Source organism: Marmota flaviventris, chromosome 2 (genome assembly GCF_047511675.1).
Source record: "Marmota flaviventris isolate mMarFla1 chromosome 2, mMarFla1.hap1, whole genome shotgun sequence".
NCBI classification, from domain to species: domain Eukaryota; kingdom Metazoa; phylum Chordata; class Mammalia; order Rodentia; family Sciuridae; genus Marmota; species Marmota flaviventris.
This window is the reverse complement of record NC_092499.1, coordinates 204,014,496-204,022,745: the sequence shown is the minus strand read 5'-3', so window position 1 is coordinate 204,022,745 and position 8,250 is coordinate 204,014,496.

The window sequence follows — 8,250 nt, the reverse complement described above, 5'->3', positions numbered from 1 at the left end:
GCTTGATTTATCCCAGAGCATGTGGTGTTTCAGTCTAGGGCAACAGACCATGCTTTTTAGCCAAGGCACCCTCACTTAGAGCCCTGTTACAGCTTCTTATTACCAAGTGCCTAAATGTAAAATTTGGCTCCGTGATATTGATAGATCAATAAAAATAAAAATACAACAACAACAAAAAAAAAAAAAAAAAAAAAAAAGAAAGAAAGAAAGAAATAAAAAGATAAAATGGCCAAACAGACAAAATAGAACTCCACAAGGAAGAATCCTTTTTCCTATTATGATTAGTATTCTTTTTTTTTTTTTTTTTCTGTTTCGTAGTACGTTGTCGGTGGACAGCACACCTTCTTTCGATTTGTTCCTTTTTGTATGGCGTGCTAAGGCTCAAACTCTGTGCTAGGCCGGTCCTCTGCCACTGACCCAAAGACACAGACAGCCCCTAGACAAGAAAGGATTCTCAGAGGCTGGTCATCTTCCAATTTTTTTTTTTTGTACTGAAAAAGCAGGAAACACAAAGCCCAAAGACAAGCAGATCAAATTCCCAAGCAACCGATTTCAAACTGATTTTTACATGTTTCCGTCAATTCCTACATAGTCTGGATGGATCCAACCGTGGCCTATCAGTCAGTCGGCCTGACTAATTGTGGCTTCACCGTGGTGGTTTCGGTTTTGAAGTCCCACACCGCCGGATTCTCTAGGGGTGCTGGGCAGACTGCCGGCGCCTCCTGCTGCTGCGGGGGACCCTGGCGCGGGGTGGGGGGTGGGGTGGGGGTGGGGGTGGGGTGGGCAGCTGGCGGGACGTGTCCAGGTGACTTTCTACGACCCCTGCTAAGCGGATCTCGCTGACACCGACCGAGGTTCCGCGTCCCTTCCGCCTGATTTTGTTGACGGTTTTCGAGCTCCCCCTGGTGGCCGCTTTTATAGGAGCGTCTTAATCCACTTCTGAGAAGTATCTGTTCAGGTCCTTGGCCCATGGATTGATTGGATTATTTGTTTGATTCTTTTTTTTTTTTTTGGCTTTTTGTCCCCCCCCCCCCCCCCCCGTTGTTGTTGTTGTTGTTGTTTCGCTCTGGGACAAGGGCCCACGCTTTTTAGCCAAGGCAACCGCTCTTAGAGCCCTGTTATAGCTTCTTATTACCAAGTGCCTAAACGTAAAATTTGGCTCTGTGACCCAATGGAAAATGACTTGCGGTTTAAGAAAATGCTCAAAAAACAACAAAAAACTCAGGTAAATAGATAGGTAAATAGACGGCCATTTGTAGCGGCGGTGGAGGCTGCGTTCCGCAGGCGCTGCGGAGAAGCTCAGAGGAGCCAGTCCCCGGCCGCTACAGCCCCTGACCCCTGCGCTCAGTCGGCTTCTCTGCGCCTCGGGCGGCACCAAGTCAGCCCCGGGGCTTGCTGCCGCGCCCAGAGTCCTTCCTGGCAGCTCCCGGCGCTCGGGACCCCCGCCCGTCCGCACACGTCCCCGAAGCCGGGCCTAGGGCGGGCGGCGGCGGAGGCTCGGCGCGGCTCGGCGCGGCCCGGCCCGGCTGGGCTCCGCAGTTTTGAAGAAATCTATACGTTTCAAAGACAGATTCTCAGAGTAAAGGATCGTGATGAGTTTCCAATGATTTTAATTGGTAATAAAGCAGACCTGGATCATCAAAGACAGGTTACACAGGAGGAAGGACAGCAGTTAGCATGGCAACTTAAAGTAACATACATGGAGGCATCAGCAAAGATGAGGATGAATGTAGATCAAGCCTTTCATGAACTTGTCCGGGTTATAAGGAAATTTCAAGAGCAAGAATGTCCTCCTTCACCGGAACCAACTCGGAAAGAAAAAGACAAGAAAGGCTGCCATTGTGTCATTTTCTAAGAATCCCTTGAATTTTAGCTACCAACTCCCAGGAAAAGCCCTCATCTCCTCCTCCTCTCCTGATGGTTTACCTCATGTTGGTACCTTTCTAGCCTTAGACAAATGATCACCGTGTTAGCCTTAGACCAAGAAGCCGGCTAATCCTTTCCAGACCAATTTAAAGGAAACACTAAGGCTGCTTCAAAGATGATCTGATTCTTTCTAAATACATGTCTACATATACAGACATATTCTTCTTTTAAGGGCTTGCATCTTAATAGGGATGAATCAGTTGTGCAACCTAAGCTGTTTGCTAAGCTGAAGTTTTAGGTTGTGAAATAATTTTTAACTTCTGGAATCATATTACCTACTGTTATTCTAACATCCACAGGAGGGTTGTTTTTTTTAATATGAATTTTTTGCCTATCTTTAAAGATTTTGATGTCAACCTTACATAACCTTAAATACACTGAACGGAGTTTACAAAATTGAGACATATCAGACCTTTCTTGATACTACAGCTTTTGTTTCCCAGTGGCCAAAATACCAAAATACCTATTGTATTTATGGATTAAAACCTGCTTCTCGGGGCTGGGGATGTGGCTCAAGTGGTAGCGCGCTCGCCTGGCATGCGTGCGGCCCGGGTTCCATCCTCAGCACCACATACAAAGATGTTGTGTCCGCCGAAAGCTAAAACATAAATATTAAAAAATTCTCTCTTTAAAAAAAAAAACAAAAAACTGCTTATCAAGCCTGTGATGACTCCTCCTCTTGAAGATGATAGTGTTCTATGTGGCCAAATATTTGGACTCATTCTGGACTTGGGCATCTCAATGTGTACTTGGTTTCTTAATTTAACTCTTTCACAGCCATGCTAAGGATAAGAATGAATGATTTCTGTCTGTCTTCCTTTTCAAGTATTTCAGGTTTAAGGCATTCCAAAAAAACTAAAGTTGTTTTTGTTTGCTGTCATATAAAACACGGAATTGAGCTTTCCAGAGTCACAGATGGTTAATGTTTTTGCTATGTACTTTTGTGCATTATTTTCTTATTGAACTATTCAACAAGTATTTTTATATGTTTGTAAGCAAATATGCTTCACAGCATACCTTGTGTATATGTAAAGATAAGTATTTAATTCTCACTGTTCACTTTTAACTGACAAAGAAAAAAAAAGTGGAAACCACAGAAACTGTGGTAGAACTTTTACTTGCTGGTCTGATCCTGGTTGTATCTATCTTTGGCCAGTTTTATCCCCATTCAAGAAACCTTCCCAATCGAATACAACTGGATGAGAGTCTGAAATCATTTCAATATCCCCTGCTATATATTGACTGTTATATCAAGTATTAATTGTAAAACTTGTAATTGACAATCAGTATAACTGTGGATGGCTTCTGATTTTGTTTTAATTCTGTGGATTCTGTTTAAGCAATTCAAAAGTATGTTCCTGATTGTGAGATACTAAGTGGTATGGCAGAGTTGTCACTTTATTGAATGTGTACAACAGTCCCATGACCTTTATAGAGCATACCCTTGGATAGCTTCAGGTGCTGAAATTAAAGTTGATCTGTTTTCACAAGATGAAAAAAAAAAATTGGTAAATAAAAACACAAATACAGATAAGAATTAATGGGCTGGGGATGAGGCTCAAGTGGTAACGCGCTCCCCTGGCATGCGCGGGGCGCTGGGTTCTATACTCAGCACCACATAAAATAAAATAAAGATGTTGTGCTCACTGAATACTGAAAAACAAACATTAAAAAATTCTCTCTCTCTCTCTCTCTCTCTCTCTCTCTCTCTCTCTCTCTCTCCTCCCTCCCTCCCTCCCTCCCTCTCCTTCTTTTGTCTTTAAAAAAGAAAAATAAGTAAAAGTTAAAAAAGGGGCTGGGGATGTGGCTCAAGTGGCAGCGCACTCGCCTGGTTGCGTGCGGCCCGGGTTCGGTCCTCAGCGCCCCATACAAACGAAGATGTTGTGTCCACCGAAAACTAAAAAGTAAATATTAAAATTCTCTCTCACTCTCTCTTAAAAAAATAAAAAAAAATGCTTATATATGTATATAAAATGTGGCCAGACAAAATAGAACTCCACAAGGAAGAATCCTTTTTCCTATTATGGTCAGCATTCTTTTTTTTTCTTTTTTCTTTTTTAGAGTAGTTGTAGGTGGACAGCACGCCTTCTCTTGACTGTGTTCCTTTTTGTATGCCACGCTAAGGCTCAAACCCAGTGCCTCCTATGTGCTAGGCCGGCCCTCTGGCACTGAACCACAGACACAGACAGAGGAGGAAGGATTCTCAGAGGCTGTTCATCTTCCGGTTTTTTTTTTTTTTTTTTTTTGGGTACAGAAACAGGCGGAAACACCAAGCCCAAAGACCAGCAGATCAAATTCCCAAGCAACCGATTTCAACGGGTTTTTACACGTTTCTGTCAATTCCTCCATTCTGTGGATGGATCCGACCGTGGCCTAGCAATCTGCCCGTCTGATAGTGGCTTCACCGTGGTGGTTTCGGTTTTGAAGTCCCACACCGCCCGTGTCCCCGGCCGGATTCTCTAGGGGTGCTGGGCCGATCTGCCTGCGTCTCGCGCCCGCCGCTGTGGGGGGCCCTGGCGGGGCGACCCGGCTGGTGGGATGTGTCCGGGTGACTCTCTACGACCCCTGCGGAGCGGATCCCGCTGACGCCGCCCGAGGTTCCGCGTCCCTTCCGCCTGATTTGGTTGACGGTTGTCGAGCTCCACCTGGTGGCCGCTTTCATGGGAGCGTCTGATCCTCGGAAGTCGCCAAGGCGTGATATTCGGTGGCGGTGGCCGAGACAGAGATCCAGGAGTTGGGCGGCGCCAGCGGAACTGTCTCGGTCGCGCTGGGCTGGGCCGTTGTGGCCCGTTGGCGGTATACTGGACCGGCAGGCTTTTTGTGTGTGTGTCGGTTGTCTTCTCTCCCTGCTCGGTCCGGGCCGCGGGCGCCTCGGGTGGCAGTCTGAGCGGTTCCTTCGCCGCCACGGGCTTCGCTTGGCCCCGTCTGGGTCGGTCGCCGGGACTCCTGTGTTATTTTTCTCCCGCTGCCTCTCCCTCTCCCTCTCCCTCTCTCTCACGGGTTTTGGCCGCGGGGCCGCGGGGCTGCGCCGGGCGGGCCAGAGGGGTGTGCTTGGCCGGCCTTGCCGCATTCCCTCTTTGGGGGCCCGCTGCCCGGGGCTTGTCCTGATGGCTATGCCCGGCGTCCTTCGGTGGTGGGTCGCCTTAGCGTGTTCCCCGGCCGCCCCCCGGTCCTGCTCGTTGGAGATGGTGGTCCCCGTCTCTTGTTTTCGCCTTCGTCCACGAGGGTCGACCAGTTGTCCCTAGGGGCTCTGGAGCTCGGTGATGGGCCCGATATCGCGGTGTGCTGACCGCGACTCTGTTCAGGGAAGGCGGCGGTGCTGAGTGAACTGTTCCCCGTTGCCCCGGTCGCGATTGTTTTGGCCCGAGTTGGCCGTTTTCTGCCATCGGGTAGGTGCTGACACGTTGTCCTCTGGCGCGTGCCGCCAGAGGGAGGGAGCTTGGGCCTCCGGGTGCGTGCCGGGCTCTGGGCTGATGGGGTGGCCCGGACCCGTTCCCTCTGGAGCTGCTTGCCTGGGCCTGCGTGCGACGGCTCTTTGGCGCACCTGGAGTGCCCTCGCGGTGGTGCCACCTCCGGCCGGCCGGTCTTCTGGCGCCGGGGGGCGGCGGGGGAGGTGGCGGGTGGTCCTTTACCGCCCGTGCGCTCCTCGCTGCGGGCACCGGGGGCGGTGTGACGACGCTCGTTTCCATGGCTCTGAGTCGCGCGTGTCAGGCGTTCCCCGTTCCGTGTCGTCGGCCGCTCTCCCTGGGGTGTGGGGCCGGTGAGGCCGTAGCAGGCTCCTCTTAGAAGCGGTCCTCGCCGGGTCTCCCCCTGCTCCCTGGGTCTCTCCCGCCCACCCTGCTGATCGATGTGGTGACTCTGCGCTCTCCTGGGCTGGACCAAAGCCGCGCCAGGCGAGGGACGGACATTCATGGTGAATGGGCCAGCTCTTCTCGTCCTGCCTGCGGGTCCCTCGCCTTGCCTCCCCGCCCGTTCGCGGTGCGGGGAAGGGCGGGGGTGCGGAATCCGGCCTCGACCTCGCTCCCGGGGTCCTTTGACGTAGCGGGTGCTTCTCGCTCGCCGCCCGCTCTGGGCGGCCAAGGGCCGTGTGTGGCCCTCCCCGCGCCGGGGAGGGCTGCCGCCGTGCTGCTTTGGCGCGACGGTGCGCCTCTGCTTCGGTGCTCCTGGGGCGCTCCGGGTCGTTTCCTGAGGTGCCTGAGGCTGAGCCGGTGTGTGCTGTTCCCGATCCCAGTGCCGCTGCCGCGGCCGGCCGCCGCCTCGCTGTCGGTCTCGCCCCGTCTGCGGGGGTTTCTGAGGCGAGTGCCCGAAAGGAAGAGCGTTGTTGCTTCGCTCGGGGGATCGAGGCGGTAAGCTCGGCAGCGTTGCGCGTTCCCTCTCCGGGGGGAGCGGGTTGCGTTGTCGTCCCCAGTGCCGAGTGGCGTGGGGAGTGTTAGGCGAGCGGGCGCCCGGGCGCTCTTCCCCACCTCCGGTGGGGAAAAGGAGACGTCGCCCGGGCGTTTGAGCGATTGTGGCGGGACGCCGAGCTGGGGCCGGTCCGGTCCCCGAGGCGATGGGGCTTTGGGTGTCCCCGGCCGCGAACGCTCAAGAAGCCTTGTGCTTGCCCATACCGCAGATCCCCCTCGTTGTCTCGGCGGCCGGTTGGGAGAGGGGCTGGGTCGGGTGCCGCCCACCCTCAGTGAGGAACGTTTCTCTAGCGATCCGTGAAGGGCGTGCCTCGTGTGGGGTACCGGATTCCCCCATTGGCCGCCCCCTGCCTTGTGCGCTACGCTACCGTCGGTGGTGTGTGTAGGCGAGAGTCCCCCCCCTTCCCGCCGTCTGGGAGGGCGGGGGTCCGCCGGCCCCCCGCGGGTGGGGGCCGAGCGCCTGCTCTTTGTGCCTACCGCGGCCCACGCCTCCCCCCCTCGAGTCGGGGGAGGGTTCCCGCTGGGCCTGGCCGGGCCCTCTGGCGCACGTGGGGCCACTGTGTGGGCCGCTGGTGCCTGCCGCGTGTGTGCGCGCGGTGGCGGTGGGGCTCTGTTCGCGCAGCCGGGGGTTGAGGGGCCCCGTCCCCCCTTCCCCCTCGCCCGCTGCGAGTGGCCCTCTGCCCGCTCCCGGTCCCGAGCCGGCGGGCGGCCTGCGTGCGTGTGCGCTGGCCTGGGGCGCGGCCGCCGCGGCCCCCCCTGGGAGCGTTCCGCGGGCGGCGTGGTGAGCGAGCGGACCCTGGGGCCGTAGAGGCCCAGGTCGTGGGACTCGACCGGCACGAGGTGTGGCGTTGCATGCTGGCGTTTGGAGTCCAGGCGCGTCTCGTCGCGTGGAGGGCCACCCTGTGGTGGCGGGGCGGCGGGTCTCGTTGGGAGGCTCCGGGGCTGGGACCGGAGGCCGGGTTGGCGTCGCAGGCGGTGCGGGACCGCCCTCGCGTGTGGCGGTGGGACCCCGCTTGTTTTCCTGGCGGCCCGACTCTGTGCCCGAGGTCTTCTCCCCGGTTTCCTCTCCGCGTTTCTTTGCCCCTCGCTGCCTCCGGCGCGCACTCCATCCCGGCGGGGTTGTGCCCCCCTCCTCGCCTCCGCCGAGCCTCCCCCCCTGGCTGACTGGTCGCGGCCGCGCTGCCGCCCCCTCCCGGGCGTGTACCGGGTGTGGCGGTGGGCACGCTGGACGGGCGGTTGTCGCTGGGGATGCTCGTCACGGTGTGCGGGTTGAGGGTTCGGGGGCTCCCCGCCTCTTGCGGCGGCGGTGGGGCGGTGGGGCCCTGTCCCCCGCGAGGGCCCTCCCGGGAGGTTGGCTGATGCAGGGAACCCGGCCGGCGGCTCGTCCGGGGCCACGCGGGACCGCCCGTGCGCCTAGTGCGTGCGCTGGCGGTGATACACCGTGTGCCGCCCTGGGTTTGTCCGGCCGGTGCGGCCCGCGCGGCTCGGCCAGCTCTCTCCGGGCGGGGCTCCTCCGCGGGTGGGCAGGTGCCCGCTCCCGTTTCCTGCCGCCCTTCTGGCGCGCCGCTCCCCACGCTGGCTGCAGCCGCCGCCTCCTCGTGCTGCCGGGCCCGTCCCCGTCTGGTCTCTTCTGACCCTGGCCCGCCCGCTCTCTCGACCCTTCGCGAGTTCGCTCCCACGGGGGGGCCCGCCGCGGCCCCCGCCTCCTGGCCGCCACCGCCGCTTGTCCGCTGGCGACGGCGTCGTTGTGTGCCGGTGCTTGGGGGGGGACGACGGGTCCGCCACCCCCGCCCCCGCGGGGCGCCGGGCACCCGCACGGTGCCGCGTGAGGGTTGTGCCGCTCGGGTGCGTGTGTCCGGCCACGACCCGGTCCGGTCGCGAGGAGTCGCTCCCCGCTCGTGCCGCCGCGCCGTTCCCCGGG